Here is a 21,569-nt window from a genome sequence, read left to right as displayed (position 1 = left end):
TATGCCGGTCCTTTAGTAATTCTATGATTATTTTAAACCATGAACTATAACTGATTGATAAAATGCCTACAAAACCAATTGATTTAATAATTGTCTTCATGTTATGTCCTTCAATGTTTTTCTGTCATGCTACTACTATTGTTTTGAGTCCTGGGGGTATAGAATACCCGAAATCGTAGCTGTTTACATACTGTTGTCTCAGTATCTTCAGAATAACTTCAGATTATATCATGAGAATTATCATAACAGTTAGCTAAACTCAGAATAGTCTAGCATCTCGCATGGGTCACCCATCAATTTAGGCATGACACCCTTAGTCCTTTGGATATGATACCAGTTTAGTGGATCCACATAGCCAGCATATGTACCCATGGTATGGTATTAAAACCCTTCCAACTGATGTTATAGGTTGGACCCCGATTAGCTCAAATTAGGGAATTTCGGTTAGATGATACCTCCAACGATCTAAGATACAGACTCTATCACAGTTCCAGTTCAGTTCTTCAGTCTTAGTATTGCTTGACCAAAGCGTACAGATTTCAGTTATTTTTAGTATTTCAATTTGCAGATTTCATCCAGTTCATGTCATATGCTTGGTCATGCATCCTCAGTGTCTACATATTTTCGTGTATTTTTAGTATTTTATAGACTTTCATGCATGTTTAGTATTCCATGCTTTACATGTATATTCAGATAGATCATTACTCCTATTCATGAAACCTTGCATGTTAGCCTACCTCATTTAGTATACCATTATATTCAAAGTACTGATCGCATACATTTCTTTTGCATTATGATGTCTCATATCATAGGTGTTGATGCTAAGTTCTCGGATCGCACTTAGTCCCTTAGATTCTCGGTAGTACAGTAGCAGTGTTGAGTCCTCATCACCTACAGAAAGACTATCTTATTTCATGTCTTTATTTTAGTAGTCAGTAGAGTTAATTGGAGGCTTGTCCCATCAACTATCAGTCAGTCAGTCTTAGAGGCTTTTCAGACATTACAGTCAGTTAGTTGTTTAGTTTATTAGTACTTTATCAGATTCAGATAGTCATTTTCTTAGATTTATATTTTAGTTTAAATTTAGATATTTAAAACCATATGGCATTTCAGTTATTATTCTGTAAATTCATGATTATATTATCTAGTTCTCACAGCAGGTACCAGCTCATGGGTTAGCTTGTGGTCCCTTACGACTGTAAGCACCGTGTAATGACAAGAGGGTAGTATCGGGTCACTACAATAACATAGGTTCGAACACCCAATTTCCTGACCATCCTTAGATAGCTTAGTAGTTCCCTGCAGTAGTAGTGGTGAGTCCTCATTCATCGAGGACGTGATATGTTATTTCATTCATTCCCATATTTCATTATGAAACAGTTAGTTGGAGTTAGTTGGAGGTTTGTCCCATCAACTCCTTATGATTCTTAAAGGCTTTCAGATAGTTAGACAATCATTTAGTTTTTAGTTATTATCAGTTGTTCAAACAGACAATTTAGTTTCAGTGCTTTTATCATCTACTTCAGACATGCCATTTATATATTTTACTATTTAAATTGACCGTACCTCATTGGTTTATTTTGTGCATATGTGTTTTACTTTCTTTTCATTCAGTGCTCACAGAAGGTACCAACCCATGGGTTAGCTTGGGGTCACTTGTGGCCTTAATCACCGTGTCGTGAATAGGGGGTAGCCTTAGGTTGTGACACCTTATTATGTTAGAAACTTTTACACTAATTCTACTAGGTTTTGGGTTGATCTTATGTATGTTAGTCTTTTAATACATCTATTCCACATTCTTTTCTTTGTTCATTTGGTAGTTCATTACTAGCGGTTTTGGAATATGGAATTGGCTTTCCTATTGGTGGGTTATAGTAGGTGCCATCATGACCTGAGAAATTTGGTCATGACATGTTTTAAGTTATTCCAACATATGAGCCATCTGTTGTAATAGATGGGTCCTCTGTTGGGAGGACACAATCCAGTGCAAGAACTATTTTGGGTTGTTCCAACAGATGACCATTTGTTTTAATAAATGAGTCTTCTATTGGGAGGACACAACCCATTGCAAGAACTATTTTGATTTCTTCTAACAGATAGCCCATCTATTGGGAGTACACAATCTAGCAGGAAGGACTATTTTGATTTCTTCCAACAGATGGCTCATTTGTTGCAACAGATGGATCATCCGTTGGGAGAACACGATCCAGTAGGAAGAACTATTTTGATTTCATCCTACAGATGACCATCTGTTGCAATAAATTGTTTATTTGTTGAAAATATTTTTGCACTCTGTTCTATTTATTTAATTTCTTGTTACCTTTTTTTAACTGATGCACAAATTAATTGTTGGACCATAAACAAAAATATGTTTTATATAATAAATAACATACATTACCAACAATGAGTTAAAATTATAAAGTTCATAACTACACCAAACAACAACACAAGACTATTTACTATTACGACAACTAAACAATTTACTACTACAACGATCATGGTGCATTTCGATCCGGGCATGTAGTTGTTTTGCAGCCAATGTTCTTACATATGGAGCACTTATTTTTTCTTGTTGGTAATGATTCTCATACTCCACGCCTCCTCTTATATCACCTTCATCCCAATTTATTGTTTCTTAGGTCAATATATAAAGAAGGTATTTCTCTCTCCAAAATCTATTCTGAAATAACCCAAGAATCTTCAAAAGGCACCAGATAATTATCCTCAGAACATGACACTAGATAATATGGAGATTAGTTCTCATAAATTTTATTTCTAAATTGTGCACTATATTGGGCTCAAAGAGCTGCCAAAGCATGTGGAAAAGGTATTTTGTCCAAGTCAAAAACCCTACAAGTACAAGTTCTTATTTGAAGATCGATGTGGCGACATCACCATGACTATTGATATTGAACATGTAATTGGCTATTTAATGGGCCAATAACTTATTCCTCGAATAGAGGTACTTTGATATTTGTTTTCCCATCGAAGAAACAAGTCTGTTTAGTGAGTTCACTAACTCCATACACCTCTCCTGAAATAATGTGGCAAACCTCTTATTTATTTCATCAAATCGTACCGCAATTGTAAATTCTCTTTTAACATTAAATACTGCATTCACCGATTCAGCTATGTTTGATGTTATAAGATTATACCTACAGAAAAAAATCACTTCGTATGACATAGTATTACAATAAACTCAAAAAAGATATTAAATAAATAATAATGTACATATTTCCCCAAAAAAATAACTGTCTTAATCTCTCAAAACTCACACATTTGACATGTTGTGCTGCCTTTGGTACCATATCCCTTATTTAATTGAAATGGTTAAGAAACTCAACACTATCATATGCTTTAGCCTATTTATAAAAATAAGACACGACCTTTGAGTTGTGGTAGTTGTTTCGAATATTTTTTCTAAGGCGCCTCATGCAACAACCTGTTTGCCTCCTCAGACAATATTTTAATAATGACAAACTAAGTTTTAAATAATGAACTAATGAATGAACCTTTTGTAGGATAAAGGATGCAAGATACTGGAAGATTGTTGATGGTAAAAGAATCAACAATCTATCAAAAATCTCTCGAATAAAGAAAGGACCAATAATCTTAGGAAGATCTTGCAATTCTCTAAGAAAAAAGGACATCCAATCACAAGAATATCATGACACTCTCTAAGAAAGGAAGGACAACTAATCTCAAGAAGATAACTGCACTATCTAAGAAAGGAAGAACATCCAACCATAACAATATCACGGCACTTACATGGAAACTTTGGAAATAAAAATCACATTCCTAGACACATGAAAGGTTTGATCAATCAAAAAATCAATCAAGATCCAAACGAAGAAAAGAAGGACAAAACTATGACATAGACATCCAAGACAAAAAGGAAGGAATTATTACGGACATATCTGATATAGACATTAACTAAAGCCATATGTGGACATATCTGACATGGACACATCAAATAGCTACATTCCTCAATCAAGAAATCAATTCAAATCCTTGATTGAGAAGAAATATCTAGGGTTTCCTTATGAAGGGCAGCAACCAAAGACTATAAAAGGAGAAGACCAAGGACAGACACTTGTTACACAACTTCAAGGAGAAAATTCAAAGTGTCTCATTGTTAGTCTTACACAGTTCTGTAATGTTAATTTACAATTGTTATATAAAGAGTAGAATCGATTCATCTTTATAACATCAACTGAAGCTGTGTCACAAGATCTAAAGAGCAAAATAAATCTTTAGAACTTGTCTCCTATCATTGTACTTGAAAAAAAACTTCAACGATCTAAAGGAAACTTGATACACAAGGGGACTGGACGTAGGTACTGGATTGTTATGCCAAATCAGGATAAATATTTGTGTTTTTTACTTTATGCTTTATTATTTACGTGCTTAACTGTTTAAGTTTAATTTGGTTGTGAATTATTTTGATCTGTAGGCGAGTCGACTGTAAGGAATCAGTAGTCGACACACAGAAGAAAATTTCAAATCACCTGCCACCCTCTTGAATCTAACAACCAAAGTGAGTTGAAGGGTAAAAAATTAAACCCATATTTTAATACTTGGATGCCTATCCGAAATTATGCACAATTTATCGGTATCATCAACACATATTCATATTTGTTCATAAAAATATTGATACAAGGCATCACATTTCTTGTACACTACATAAAAAGTGTAGGAAAAATATGATTTTTTGTATCCTAAGCCACCACTGATAAAAAAAACTCCTTCATATTTGCTCCTTAAGAATGTCTCATTGACGGATATGACTTTCCTCAGTTGTTGAAAAAAAAAACAAGCACCATAGGCTATAAAAAAGTACTTAAACTTTCCATTTTCATTAACCTACAACCCCATCTTACTTTTAGGATTTGTGGACTCAAGCATGTAACGGTAGGCATTAAGCACTGTATACCCATGCTTATGTGTTCCCCTAACCAAAGACTTCGAAATCTATATGCCTTTAGAAATCTTCTTATAAATCACCTTACAATCCACTTCTATACGGAGTTGATTGGCCATATCTCTTGTAGAAGGACCTTTGCCATTGGGGAATTTATTCTGGAAGTATTTGTCGATGACCTTTGTCATGGCATGCAAATTATGGATCATAATATGCACCGAACCATCTGTGTTATACTTTTCAAAAGTTTTAATGATGAATATTTTAGAACTTAAGTATTTCACATCCCTCAGCCATCACTTGCACTCTAGATAAGCATATCTAAAACAATACATATGGCGCAAATTAATCACCTTCTTTAGTCTCAATATTTTTTTCAAGCAAGCAATATTTAATGAAGCGACTAGTTCTTCCCTTTCTTGAATGCCATTCCCTTATAAAAACCAGTCCATCATATTAAAGATTGCTCGACCGTGTTGATTGAGAACTTCCCAATGTATTGCTTGTAATAATGGGCATAGTTGTTTGATCCTGCTTCACTTGATCTCCACACTCATCTTCATATTGATAATTCATGTCCACATAATCTAATTAATCATCAAACATATCTTGCTATACTTGTTTTTTTGTTCTATATTCTGATTATCTTTTTTTATTGGTTTTTCAACCATTTACACCCTTAAAATTAGCCTAGTTGCATCACTCAAATAAGCACGCAACTGAACCTGATCGTTTATCTTGAAAGGGAGGACCCTCTGACTTTTAAAGAAGCTTTATATGTAACTGGTTACAAGATCTTCCAATTGATAATTTAGTCCACGATTAATGATTAAGTTCACAAAATCATCATTCAAAACATCAATTTGGATTGTCGACGCTATCGTCTCTAACATTTAACCATCCTTCCAACGCCAAATATATCAATTGTTCATTTCAATCCATTTACGATGACAATCCACCCCTTTTGTTTTGATCCTTCCATTAATGGTACCTAAAGACATTTGTTTAAAAAGTTAATAATGATATTATAGTAATATTAATAATGATAGTATAGTATATAAAACCAAAAATATTTTTATAAACTACACTATCATTATCAATTTGACAACAGATGAGACATCAATATTGTGATTGATGTTACAGTACTATAGAACTTGAAGCTAATTCCAACAGATGAGTCATTTGTTAGAACAAGTGAGTCATCTTTTGCAACACATCACTCACCTTAAGGGATTCATGTTACAGTTCTATAGAACTTAAATCTAAATCTAATAGATGTATAATCGATTGAAATAGTTGAGTCATCTATTCCAATAGATTTGCCATCAGTTGTAAAAGATGATTCATCTATTAGATTCAGCTTTAGGTTCTATAGTGTTGTAACATGGATACCAATAGGTAAGTCGTCTGTGGCAATAGATGTAAAATCTATTGCAACATATGATTCACTAATGTTCCATGGTTTCATGGCACTTTCAATGACTAAAACCAAGAACTGTGCAAGTACTTAGGTCTATTTTGGTAGATATGATATGTTTTTGTGTGTATTTTGCAAGGAACTATATTTTGAGAGCTAAATAGAAGAAAAAGGAGTTGAAAGTTGAAGATTGGTCACCTACGATGCAGAAAAAGAGTTGAAAGTTGAAGATTGGTGACCTACGATACAACCTATGTGGCATATGTTGCACCTGACTAGCGTAAGTAATAGAGTAAGTAGTAGACAACTAAAATTTAAAGAATCAAAAGTTGAAGTGGAGACCCTGCTACCTATGAAGAGTCACCTACAGCCTGTATGTACCACTTACAGCTCCATAGGTGATACCTACGTAAGTATTAAAGGGTTAAAAGTCTAGAGAATCTGCATAAGTGATGAGTTCCTACCACCTACATGGGCCACCTATGGGGCGTAGGTGCCACCTACGACCCAAAAGTGGAGCAGTAGGCGGCCACCGACCCAAGTTTCTCAGTTTATTTTGGTTTGGATTTTTAGGGTTTTTACGTCCTCTAAAAATACTCTTTTGATGTTTTTAGTTAGGTTATGCACTTCAACGTACTCATACTACTTACAATCATATTTTGATTCCAAGGTTGACTTTTGATATTGGGATTCTTGTGCTCTTGGTTTTTGGTTGATTAATTGATTTGAGACATTGGGATTTCTTTGTCTATTATTCTAAGATTATTCATTTTCTTTATTTATTGAATTTCAGGATTTTATTGCAACTATGAGTGGCTAATTCCCTTTGCGAGGGTTGTGGGAACCCTGGCGGATTAACAAAGTAGGAGAAGGGTGATATTCTTCTAGATCATTGTTGCTACATGCATTATGATCTTCTTCAGTTTAGTTTTTTTCTTAGTGGTGGCCAATGTTGAGAACTCGCTTGTATTCACGATCATCCTCAAAAAGGTGATCAAGATTGGAAAAAAAATTACAATAGTGATTTGAGGCTATCAACCCTCATCTAATAACTTGATACCTAAAAGTTGATACTAAAACTAGGATCCAGGAAAAGGGTTAGTAACGCGACTCTGATACTTAAGAGGTAATGAGTGAAATTTACTAAAGGCATTCAAAGGACGATTGGTGTCACCTAACTTGTCAGATTCTGCATGTGTGACCTTGAGACAGTTGGATTGAGCACGATAAACCTACAGAGTTAGAATCCAGGGGGAACATAAGCCTAGTGTCATCTCAAATTGTTTACAAAGAAAATCATTCAAGTTTTGTTACTTTTTACTGATTACTGCAAACCCTCCATTTACTTTTCTGCACTGGCCAGCTATTTCAACAAGTTCAAGAGATATATATAGCCTATTCCATTAGGGATCAACCTCCACCTTGTTGAGCTAATATATTTTGACATCGATCAATTTATACTTCTTGGTGGTATAGTTTTAGGCGACATCAAAATTTTGGTGGTCGATTAATCAAAGAATGCATATGATTAATCTTATAACAATTGTCGAAGAATCCATAAAGTCTCAAATTGAAAAATAAACCAAAAAGCAGAGAACAAGAGGATTTCAAGATCAAAAGTTAATCTTGTAATCAAGATATATTTGTAAGGGTATAAAGTGTGTAACCTAATACAAGAGTATCTCAAAGGTATTTATAGTTTCTCAAAATAACAAAAAAAGCCTAACTAAAATAAAATAGAAAAATTAAGTCGTCAGTGGTCACACCTCAAGTAATGAGTTGTTAGGACTGACTATGACTCATTAGTTGCTATCATTTCTCTCTTCTGAACTTAGTAGTAACGCCTCATTTTTAGACCTAATGAGTCATTGGCTGGGACTCATTATCACTCTAGTAAACTTTTAGCTTTCGGTATTTTTCTTCTATTCTCAAAATAACTCTTCACCACGAGTTGTTGGCTGTCATAATGACTCGTGGTCTTCATTAGTTTCCACTGGGGCTTAAACTTAAAAACCTTCATGATTTTTTCTCATATGCTCAGAACGACTCACACCACGAATCATTGTTACTCCTAACGAGTCGTGGTTAGCTTCTACTTTTCTCCTTCAGTCAACAACCCTCGTTGTTTACACCACGACTTAGACTACGAGTTGTATGGTGACGTAACGACTCATAGTCAAGTCAGTGCCTTTGATTTTCATCTATAGTTAATCCAATTCTCTTCCACACCTCTTCCAACCTAATTAACCTAAAACACACACAACACACATCATATATACTAAAAATGCCTAAGTATATGCATATTTTCACCATTTTAAACATAAAAAATATATGATGAAACCATGGCACATCAACACCCTCAACGTGGAACGTTTTCATGTCCTCTGGAAACCAAAACAAAACAAAACAAACATGATGCTTAACTAAGAAAAACCTAAGATACCTATGACAGTCAATTCCAATTTAAGCTTGAAAACATCACCCCCTCTTATTTTTAACCTTTTTAAACCAACTATGTGTATTAATATAGCACAACAATATGGCATAGGATAATCAATATATGGCATCATATTAGAAACAAATGATCATGTATAAGTACAAATTACAGAACCCCAAAAAATAACCAGCTAGAAACACCACCCATGTACACTCACAACAAAGAAGTCCCACTCACTCAGATAATTATGCATATTAATGCAAGGATGATCATGAGACATTCAAACTCACAATGAAGTTCCAATAATGTGCATAGAATACCATAGGCTTTCCCTTATTTCTTTACCTCAATTTTCAAACAGTCAGGTTAGGATCACGGTAGGACATTACTCGGCTTGTAACATAGGCTTGGGGGCTGGTATGGCACATTTAGGAATTTAGTGACTAAACCTACTTGGCACTATAATTATGTTTTAGGGTCCACTTATCAACTATTTTTTATTCTGCCCCTTATTTCTCCCCTTATATTCTTTTACAACTCATTTAGGTTAGGTGTCGTTTCCTTTATTCTTTTTTTTCTTTAACAATAATTTATTTTCTATTTTTTTGGATCTTCTTTTTAAATTTTTTCTATTTTCCTTTCTATTACACCCAACCTTACTTTTATTTCTCTTATTTTACACCTTTCTTCACTCCCACTTCAAATTACGCACCCCTGTGATAGCCACCGTTAACTTAGGCAATTTGACTGAGTTGGGGTGAAAAATGTCCAAGGAGGAGCAGGGTCAAAATAGGTTCATTATAATAAGAATGGGAAGGTGAAAGGGGAAAACCAAAAAAATTCTATCAGGCTCAAAATTGGGATCAAGGGATACTTATTCACTTTTGGAAGATCATTTAGGAAAATAGTGGACTAATTTCAAGAATGTCCTAGATCCTTCCCTAATCAACTTTCCTAAAACCTAGGAAAGACCAATTGGGATATTTCTGAATTCAATACAAAGAGGAAACTAAGTAGTATCTCACACACAAATGGCATAGGATAGCATCACAAACTACTGTCATTCGGTTCATTCAAATGCTAACTATGATTATAATGTCCCTAATCCTAATTCCATAACGAAATTTACAATGATCACATATATATACACATTATAAATTTTAAAATTAAATTTTTTGGAGGGGTATCATTTTTCGAATACATTTGATCAAAAAAAAAATCATCAACAGCCTCATGTACACATATTTTTGTAGTTAAACAAAATACAACATAATACAAAAAAAACACAATAGGGACATAATTTTTTCTAGACATGCCAGTTCTACAATCATACCGCAGCCAATGAGAAAAGAAATATGGCAACAAAAACCTGCAATAGCTCTAGTATGCCCCCACCCCTAACTTAAAGCATATATCTTGTCCCTAGTGTATCTAAAATGTAAAAATAGGGGGTGAAGACATACCTGGGCGCTCTAGGCACCAACTCATGAAGTCTCTATATTGGGAGACTTAGAATAGGCCTCACTCTCATCATCAGTGGTCCTAGCAGTGACCGATATGCTCAAATCATAAGTGGCACCTACGGTGGTCGATGCGCTCAATGGTGCCTCAAGGGTGAGAGCAGTGCTCCTACTCAAATCAGCTGCATTTGTAGCCATCTCATCAATAACTTAGGAGGTACTAGCTCTCATCGTCATCTCATAAACCCTCATCTAGTAGTCCTGTACAGAATCAATATTGGCCAACTTGGCAGCCTCAACCTCTCTCTTTTTACTTTTCTTACTTCTCTTTTTCTTAATTTTTGACCTATTATCATCATCATCCATAATAACTTTTCCTTTCTTCGTGCCCCAAATTTTTGCCACATCCTCCTCAAAAATCTTATCGATGATGGGAATCAAAGAGAAGGTCTGGCATTCATATCCTCTATGGTAGCCCAAACCGCAGCCAACTCCTCATGTATGCCTGCCAAATCTGGGGACTAAATGTCCACCAACTTCTAGTTGATCTGACACTCAAACCTATCAAGATGGGTATTCATACATTTCATCTCACTCTATATATTACTCTTAACCAATGGTTGAACCCCATCCACTATATTTTTTACATTTCTCCTTTCGGTGCTCAGTCTTTTTAGTACCTCAGCCAAGAATGCCTATGGGACTAAAGCATAGTGAGTGGGAGTTATCCTAGACGTGAATGGTCTCCCTACAAGAGGTGGAGTCAGATTCAAAAAAGTAGCGACTACATCTATCAAGTCTTGAGACTTGAACTGGGCACTGGGCAGTCTCAACGGGGTCTCACCAATATTGATTAACCCCGAAGTATCAATAACATGCCCTTCGACCTGAAATGCCTCCCTAAGTAAAGTGGCCCGCATCTTTACCACCTTAGAGATTGGGTTAGAAATATCTCATACCAAAACCAAATATGTAGTCCTCCATACCTAGAAGAACTGATCAACCCCCGGGACATATGACACTCCCTAATTCAAGCATATTGGTGTCAGTAAGCATGGGAATGACAGAGTTGTTTTTGTGCTCACTGCCTGATCATAGATCTCCCTTGTTATCAACTTGTAAGCATCTATCTCATCGATCTCCATAATATTGGAAACCAGGGCAGCTCCGTTCAAACTCAGTACATTGCCCCAGTTGTAGGACTTAATCTATGATGCATAAACATCTACCAACCCTTCACCAAAAAATTCAAACTACCTTACGTAATCCACTACAAAGAGCCTCTTACTCTACCAACTACCCAAGGTGCCTCCTTCTGCATGTAAGCAATGATACCGGTATCCATAAAAAATGAGTCTGCCTATCCTCTGAATTGATTTTCTTTGCCTTTATTTTTTGCATTTTATTCATGCGGTAGTCTATCTACGCATTATTGGCTGGAAACTGAAACTTCAGCCCATGTGGAACTCTAGAAATGGTCTGAGTAGAGATGTCCACTCGAACACCTCTGATCAACATTGTCGTCAAAGGGTCACCACCCTGCCACAATATCCCCTACAGATACATCCTCTTAAGCTCCATCTGATATTCTGTATAGAACTCTCATACAAACGCCTGACTATATTGTCCTGGAGATTTGGACATTCGCTAAAAGTAGGGCTGTTAAGTGAGCCGGGCTGAGTTAACCCAGAATCGTCCCGTTAAGTTTAACCGATTTGAGGGCCGGTCCGGATCCGAGCCTGGTTAAACGGGCCGGGCCGATTTTAGATTCAACAGTAAATTTTTTAAAAATTACCCAGGTTTGGTCCACTTAACCTAACCCGATCCAACCCACCTAAACCCGATCAAAAATTGGTCCAAAATCCGGTCAAAACCAAGAGAAAATTAAAACCTTTTTCTTTGATATACGCTATATATACCCACCTATATACATTTTAAATACGTTAAACGATATATTTACACTATATGTATAGTTTATACTACATTAGAATTTAAAAAAAAACACACATATAAACAATTACACATGTAATCGTGTAATACGACTATATGTTAGTTAAAAATATATATACTACTCTAAATAAAACATATGCTACAATATATATACTACAATATAATGATATATATATATATATACTAATTTATAAAACATATACACATGTATACATTAAATATATACTACTTTAGAGTCTATAGAAGATATATACGCATATATACATACAATTCAATAAATATGTACTACTTGAAATAAAATATACTACAATATATATACTACAATATATACACATACTATATATATAGTTATATACTAATTTATAAAACATATACACATGTATATGTTAAATATAATCTACTTTAGAGTCTATATTCTATATATACACATATATACGTATCATTCAATATATGTACTACGTTAAAAAATATGCTCCAAGATATATACTACAATATAATGATATATATACAAATTTATAAAACATATACACATGTATACGTTAAGTATACACTACTTTAGAGTCTATAGAAGATATTTATACACATATATACGTACCATTCAATATATATGTACTACTTTAAATAAAATATACTACAATATATACTACAATATATACACACACTAAATATATAGTTATATACTAATTTATAAAACATATACATATGTATACGTTAAAAATATACTACTTTAGAATCTATATTCTATATATACACATATATATGTACCATTCAATATATGTACTACTTTAAATAAAATATACTACAATATATATACATACACTATATATATAGTTATATACTAATTTATAAAATATATAAACATGTATACATTAAATATATACTACTTTGAAGTCTATATTCTATATATACACATATATACGTACCATTCAATATATGTACTACTTTAAAAAATATGGTCCAAGATATATACTACAATATAATGATATATATACTAATTTATAAAATATATACACATGTATACATTAAATATATACTACTTTAGAGTTTATAGAAGATATATACACATATATATGTACCATCGAATATATATGTACTACTTTAAATAAAATATACTGCAATATATATACTACAATATAATGATATATATATACTAATTTATAAAATATATACACATGTATACGTTAAATATACACTATTTTAGAGTCTATAGAAGATATATACACATATATACGAACCATTCAATATATATATTCTCTTTTAAATAAAACATATACTATAATATATATACTACAATATATACACACTATATATATAGTTATATACTAATTTACAAAATATATACACATGTATACGCTAAATATATACTCTTTTAGAGTCTATATTCTATATATACACATATATGTACCATTCAATCTATGTACTATTTTACAAAATATGCTACAAGATATATACTACAATATAAATGGCCCAAACGGTTAAAAACAATTTTTATTTTTTAAAAAAAAAAATTAAACGGGACGGTTCCGGGCTGGTTAACCAGTGGGCCTCGACCGAGTTTGGTACGGGCCAAGTTATTTTGGCCCAAAAAAATAACCCATTACGAGACCTGGAACTCTATAACCCGTGGGCCAACCGGGCCGTGTCATACCGGGCGAGGCCACTATGGGGGGCGAGTCAGGCCGAGTCAAACCAGCCCGTTTGATAAGCTTAACTCAAAGTGGTACTACCTGAATCTCTCGTCAAAGTTTCGCATCTCAGACATGCCAATAGTACTCAGCTTGGGCTCTATATAAAGCCCCCTCTTCAGTATTTGGATGGATGAAGAGATAATGCTATCTTTGTGATATAGGTCCTGCATCCTAGGGTACCCCCACGGGTTAACAATTGGAACCAGGGTAGGGTCAATATTGAGTGGTGTAGCAGGTGGAAGAGGAGGTCGTTTGTCAACTGGGTTATCACTGGTTTCACTCTCCTTCTCAGTTTTTCTCCTTTTCTAACCTTTCATTCTCAGATTCCACATACTCAAACCCACTTTTTATAGCATTTTCTTCCTTTTTCTTATCCTCGGGGCCAGACTCATCTTCCTCATGCTCTAACTCACCACTTTCTTCAGATTGGGACTAGGAGTGCTATGGTGATTGGCTAGTACTTTTTATCCTTAGCCTACTGGATGGTGGTAAGTCTTCAGCTGGAGCATCTTTAGAGCGCTGAGGAGGCTCTTCATTGGTTCCATTACCCTTTCTATTGGGTACTCTTTGACTGAGCCACTTGACTCATTAGTCTCCTCATTTCTGAGTTGACGAGTTGAGGGGCGGTTGGGATTCTTGAGTGTTTGCTTCTTAGTGGAGACATTCCTGGGTTGCATTGGTACTTGTTTAAGGACACACATTAGTTAATCCTACGAAAAAGATATAAAAATAAGAAATAAATAAATAAATATATCATTGTAGTTGGGAACCCTACGAGTCAAGGACAACTCATTACTAGAGGTAACAAGTCATTATGAGACTCCTGGGGTGGAAGGAAGCATTGTATCATTCACCGGTCAGGTAATGGTCCTCCTAATGAGTTATTATGTTAGACAATGATTCGTCACTAACACCCGTTGCCTGACCAAAAATATTTCCTTGGTTCCTAGCCCTTCCTAGTCACCACAAGTCATATTGTGTGACAATGACTTATGGCGTGAGTCATTATGACAACAAAAACTTAACTTCTCCTTTCACCCCTGTTCCTAGTGACTACGGGTCACTGAACGACCCATAGGTGACTCTATGAGTCGTTATGAGCCTCATAGCCTCTGATGCATGGTTGTTCGAAGGGTTGAACTTTTATTTTCATATCCCCAACTTATCCCCATGGTTTTTATCATGTATTAAAAACTACTAGTACTCCCCATCATCCAATTTTTAAGCAGAACACTCACTCGATTCCTATACATCCCTTCATCAAATTTTTAACCACAACACCCACTCTATTACTATTTTATTCATACTCTTAAGAACACATGGGTTTTCAACTTATGCACATGAATAATAAGGAATCCATGCAAATTTTAAACATATTTAGTTCTAACTTGAGAGATAAACTATTTAAAACATACAACTTACCTAATTTCTTGCTTTGGATCCCTTGAAAAATATTTTTCATACTTGAACCCTAGTCTTGAGAGACACGCTTTGGGAGAAGGATGCAAATTTTGATTTTTATAAAGATTGGGGTATGACTTTTGAGTGTATTTGAGAGTGAATGAATGGTTATAGGAATGGAGGGAGTCACGGCTTTTGAAATGGAAGAAAATTGGGTTAATTTGGGTGTATCTCCATTTATATTCACTAATTAGGGTTGGGTTGACCCATTAGGCCCACGATGTAGGGCCCAACAACGAGTTGACATAATTAGGCATTGTCATTGACATGACTTGTAGACTTCCTCTATTGTGACTAGAACCTTATGTGGGTCTCTAGTTATAATGACTCAGGGTGATGAGTCATTGTTAATGACAACGACTCATTATGAGAGCCATAATGACTCCGGAGACAATTTACCTGAGGGTGATCTGGGATCCAACTCCTTACAACATAGGTAAGGAGTCGTAGGGTGTGATAATGACTTATTAGGTAAGTTGTAGGGACCTAGCACTAGAAAATTGTTTGTTTTTTTTTTGTAATCTCTAGACCTTCACATTGAACTCATAATTTACCCCATAATGTAATAAGTATAAAACATGGGTTACCTCCCATACAACGCTTGATTTAACATCACAACACGACAAAGTTAAGTTGGATACTCAGATTTCACCAACCATCCCATGGGTTTCCTCCCATTCAATGCCTAATTTAATGTTGTGGAATGACATAATTGCCTTGGATAACCACACTTTGCCAAGGTCCATGTCAACACATACTTTTACATCATCAAGGTTTTCCATATAGCTCTTCACCCGCTACTCATTCACCTTGAATGGGGCTTCATCATCATGCTTTATTAGCTCTGTAGCACCATGTGGGAACACCCAAACCAAAATTAATGGTCCATAACTCCTAGAATTTAACTTGTGGGGAAACAAGCAAAGTCTTTAATTATACAACAAGATCAAATTGTCGGGCTCAAACACTCTTTTCTCGATTTTCTTAACATGATACAGTTTCATATTTTATTTGTATAAAGTAAAACTCTCATAAGCATAGATCCAAAATTCATCCAACTCATTCACCTTGGTTAACCTCAACTTTAGCTGAATCATGCACTCAAAATTTAACTTTTTCAATGCTCATAACGCCTTATGCTCAAGTTCGAACAGCAAGTGGAATGTCATGCCGTACACAAGCTGATATGTGGAGACCCCTATGGGGGTCTTAAAAGTTATTTGATAGGCCCACAAAGCATCATCTAACTTCCTTGACCAGTCATCCCTATTGGCATTCACAGTCTTTACCAATATAGACTTGATCACTCTATTGGAGACCTGAACCTGCCTGCTTGTCTCAGGATGATAAGGTATTGCCACCATATTATTTACACTATATTTCTCAAGCACAGCCTTAAATAGATGGTTGCAAAAGTGAGACCCAGAATCACTAATAATCTCACAAGAAGTGCCAAATTAAGAAAATATATTCTTTTTAAGAATGCAGTGAACTTCGACCCTCATTGTTGGAAAGCACAACCACCTCCACCCACTTCAAAACATAGTCGATTGTCACTAAATTGTACTTCACCCCAAAGGAGCTCACAACGAACCCATGAAATCAATACCTCATACATCAAACAACTTTATCTCTAAGATAGGTGTCATTGGGAGTTTATGTCTATGTGAAATATTTCTTAGACACTGACACTGGTCACAGTCTTGGGAAAAATCATGCGCATCTTTATAAATAGTTCGCCAATAAAACTTACACTACAAAATATTGTGTGTTATATGGGTAACACCATGATGACCCTAAACTAGTGATGAATGACAATCCTAAGAATGCTCATCATCTCTACCTCAGGGATACAACTCCGAATGACTGGAAAAATTTCCTCACCTTGTGCATGAACTGTTTACGTTGTTGGAATGATAAATCTTTAAGAACAAGATCACTTGCTAGAAAGTTGGAAAAATCAACGATCCAAGGGATTGTCTGGAGATTTTGCCAAGAACCGCTCATCTGGAAAATTATCTTGAATGCCAAGCTCATCCTATCCCTTAAATTTTGCATTGCCTCCTCCTCAAGGCGAGACAAGTGATCAACAACCTAGTTCTCTCTGCCGTTTTGGTCTTTCACCTCAAAGTAAAATTCTTTCAACAAAAGGACCTAATATCAACCTTGGTATTCTATTTTTATTTGAAATTAGGGACCTTAAATCTACATGATACGTGTGAACTATGACTTTCTTAAAGACGAAAACCACCGCAAGTAACTATTGCACAATGATCATATAGTTCTTCTGTGTAGGGTTTAATCCTTTGCTGGCATAATAAATTAAATAAAGGATTTTTTCATGTCTTTGGACTAGGACAGCACCAAGGGACACTCCACTAGCATCGCACATAACCTCAAATAATAAAGACTAATCAGGGGACACAATGATAGGAGTTGGGATCAACTGCTCCTTAAGGCACTCAATGGCCCTGAGATATACCTCATCAAATACAAATTTCACCTCCTTATCTAAAAGATTTCATAGAGGATTTGCAACTTTAGATAAGGCCTTAATGAACCTCTTGTAAAAGCCAGCATAACCCAAAAAGCTTCGGATACCTTTAATTTAGATCAAAAGAGGTAATTTTTTGGTCACCTCTATCTTCGCTTTATCCACATTAATACCTTATTTAGAGATTTTATGGTCGAGAAAAATACCTTGTTTTACCATAAAATGGCATTTCTCTTAATTCAACATCAGGTTCCACTCCTCACATCTATGTAGTGCGTTGGCCAGATGGGCTGAACAATCATCGAAGAATTCCCCAACAACCAAAAAGTCATCCATGAACACCTCGATAATGTCCTCCACTATGTCAAAAAATATAGACACCATGCACCGCTTAAAGGTGGCAGAAGCATTGCATAGTCCAAACGATATTCTGTTGAATGCAAAAGTCCCATAGGGAAAAGGAAAAGTCTTCTTTTCCTGGTCCTCGAGAGCAAAAGAAATCTATATGTATCCTGAGTACTTATCAAGAAAATAATACCATCCCCTGCCTGCAATCCTATCGAGCATCTGATCCATGAACAACATAGGAAAATGGTCCTTTTCGGTCTAAGTTTCAGCCTTCTATAATCTATGCAAACTCTTTAACCCATAACTGATCTGATAGGCAAAAGTTCATTATTTTTGTTGGGAACCACTGTGATTCCACCCTTCTTTAGAACACATTAAATCGGGCTAACCCACTTAATGTCCACAATGGGGTAAAATACCCCAAGAACTAACCAATTAAGGTTTATTTCTTCACAATCTCCTACATATGAGGATTCAATCGATGTTGATAATCAATACAGGGAATACAATAAGGTTCAAGTTGTATCTTATAAGTGTAAATACCTGGTGGAATCCCAATAATGCTTGCAAGGGTCCATTCAATGGCCCTCCTGAATCTCTATAAGTAATGCTTTAAATTATGTCTCTATCTAATTTATGACAATAATTACCGATAAGGTATTGTTGCCCCCCCAAGAATGCGTAATGCAAGTGAGATTGAAGGGCCTTCAATTCCAAAGTCAGTGGCCCCTCAATAGATGGTCGCACCAGAGGAGTGCTTATATTCTTCATATTAAGGACCAGCCTTTTCAGAGCATAATTCTAAGAACCTCAGCCATACAATATGTTAACCATCTTATCATATTTATTGATGCCATTACTATCAAAATTCATAATAACCACTACTAGTACCTCACCCTAAGCCTCTCTTCAATGGACACAATCACAATATCATCATGAATAGTATCAATCACGGACACTACTCTTTTATCCTTCAGTAGTCACATAGATTGGCACACATTAGGAGTTTCTTGCTAATTATTTAATCTAAACTTCATTTACCCCATCTCCATGTCAATCATAGCCTTACCCATAGATAGGAAAGGCCTTCCCAAGATAATGGACAATTCAAAGTCTACTTCGCAGTCTAGAATCACGAAGTCAGTCAAAAATATAAAGGATGTAAGCTTCACTAATACATCACACAAAACACCAACTAGTTTTTTAACAGTTTATTTAACCATTAATAGCCTTATAGATATAGGTTTAGGTGCCCCCAACCTCAACTTTTTATAAACTGCTAACGACATGAGATTGATGTTGGCTTCCAGAACACATAAAACCTAAGAGAAGTTAAAAGACATAATAGTGCATGGAATGATGAATACTCCAGGGTCCTTCTTTTTATCAACTAATAATCAAGAAGCCACAACGCTAAAATGGTGCACATTATCAGTACGCTCATAACTTACTGTCCGCTCTAAAGTTTATCTAAGAAAAATATTAACAGACACTTCCTTTAATATTGATATGAAATTTTAAAATTTCCCTTTCTCTTGCTTCTTTTTCAACCTGTAAGGAAAAGGTTGGGAAGGTTATGAAATAGTCTTTAATATTGGTTCATCTACCTTTCTCTTACCATTATCTTTCTCAGCACTATGATCAATACCATCTACTTTTTTAACTCCACTTTAGGTGTCTCATCAACCTTAACACTATAATTCTTTGACTCATCAACCACGGGCATAAGAGGATCAATGATGGCTTTATCACTTCTAGTGGTAATGGCTGAACAATGATGGTTGTTCTTAGGATTTTTCACTATGTTTCTTAGAAGGATGCCCGGGTTCCACTGATTCAAGGTTCTTGACATTTGTCTAATTTGTTGCTTCAATTGTTTCATTGAAGTAGGATGTGATTCTACCTTCTAGGTCAACCCTGAAATATCTACCTTACTCTCCTTAAGGTAATGTTCTTGACTTTCCTGACCTTTTATTAGTTTTGACAACATAGCATCTATCCTGGCCTCAGTGTCACAGTTGCTTAGTGGAACATATACACCACCAATCTTCTTATAATCATCCTTATGTCTCTAGTCACCATCTTTTTCTCTACTCTGATCTCTATACCTATCCCCATAGTAGTTCCAACCTTGGTTCCCTTTCTTAGAGTTAGAATTAACTTGAGCAACCAATTATCCCTTGGCTCGAGAACCCACCAACTCTCTATCTATATATTTTTCCTCTTCATCCATATTCGACTCACACGATCTAAAGGCTCTACCTTGCACGCCCATTGCATTCACCTTCTCAAAATTTATCATTGCAAACTGCTTTGTTAGTAACTCAATCTTAGTCCTTAATGGTGCAACCTCTTGCACCACAGTTTCATTGTCACCATCGGAACCAAGGCCTGGTCGTAACAGGTATCTTATACCCACCATGGATCAAAAAATATCCCTATCTCCTAACTTTACGAGCATAAAATTATAATAATAACAATACATAAGCCAATAAATAGTACTATAAAGATAAATAAATAACTCAATAAAGCTAAGAGTCAAAACAATAACCTATAAAACTAGAATACCAACTAGGTCAGGACATGCCTCCGACCATGACCAAAGGAATCCTAAAGTATTGAGTCTAAAATAAAATAATATTGAATAATATGGCCTTTCGAAGAGTGGAGGCTCACCCCTTTATAGCAATTCGAAAGACATGCTAATCTACCAACACTACACAGGGTAAAAAAAGTATCTTCGGATCCTACTTTATGAAATAATATAGTGTCCTAGAATGGTAAGTGGGATAAACATAAGAAAATAACTCAGGGAAAGTGATAACATAATGTATTATCCCAAAATAATTCAAAACTATATACACACATTCATATATACATTTATAAGTTGTCAGGATAGAGACCAAGGTATAAGCATGAGATTGGAAATCATTATCCTGGACTGTGTAGCTCTAACTATCCTAAGGGAACCCACGAGCTATATGGGTTTAGCTCCACCAACTAAAAGGGCCCCAATGCATATTAGCCACACGAACAAGAGAAATCTAAGAAAGAAGCAAAGCCACCGAGGCTCCAATAATTCCACGATCATAAAGACCCTACGCTAGAAAATGTGGTTTCCAATATCTGTCCTCCCAGGACCTCCACGGTCCATGGCAAGCTACACGACCCCCTTTAACCCAAAATTCAAACCAATTACATACATTCCAATACATTAACTAAGGAATCAATTAATTAGGCATTTACCATTGGTATCGCCATAATAAATAAAGTTAAGCTTACACTCCAATTCTTATGCCATTCTAAAACCAATTATCCAAATTGACTCTAAAGTTTCTAATTTAATCAAATCCATGGCCACCAAGGCTGCAATGCCCCGCACAATCCTCTAAC

Source organism: Capsicum annuum, unplaced genomic scaffold, assembly GCF_002878395.1.
Source record: "Capsicum annuum cultivar UCD-10X-F1 unplaced genomic scaffold, UCD10Xv1.1 ctg4798, whole genome shotgun sequence".
Classification (NCBI taxonomy): domain Eukaryota; kingdom Viridiplantae; phylum Streptophyta; class Magnoliopsida; order Solanales; family Solanaceae; genus Capsicum; species Capsicum annuum.
Note: the sequence above shows the minus strand (reverse complement) of the source record.